This window comes from Penaeus monodon, chromosome 32 (assembly GCF_015228065.2).
Source record: "Penaeus monodon isolate SGIC_2016 chromosome 32, NSTDA_Pmon_1, whole genome shotgun sequence".
In the NCBI taxonomy this organism is placed as follows: Eukaryota; Metazoa; Arthropoda; class Malacostraca; order Decapoda; family Penaeidae; genus Penaeus; species Penaeus monodon.
Window position 1 is genome coordinate 13,333,786 of NC_051417.1, and position 300 is coordinate 13,334,085.

Below are 300 nucleotides of genomic sequence, written 5' to 3' on the forward strand. Positions count from 1 at the left end.
ATCTGATCATCTCCAAGTTCTAAAAGATTTTCCGTGATATTCACCAAAGCTCCCGATTCTTAACTCTGTTGACAACCTCCTTTTGACAGAGAGGTGGACTTCCTGTCTCCTCTCAGCTGTTAGTATTGATGACCTCTGAATGAAAGGGGACACTTGATGTGAGGGAGACAGGGGGAAGAGGGTAGAAAGAGATAAAATCTATCAAGGCAAGACGAGATAAAGGAATTTGCGAACCAACGACGCAGCAGTTGGGAGATTTTGTAAGCTTGTGTTCAGTCTCTGTTTGTAAGGACGTTTCCC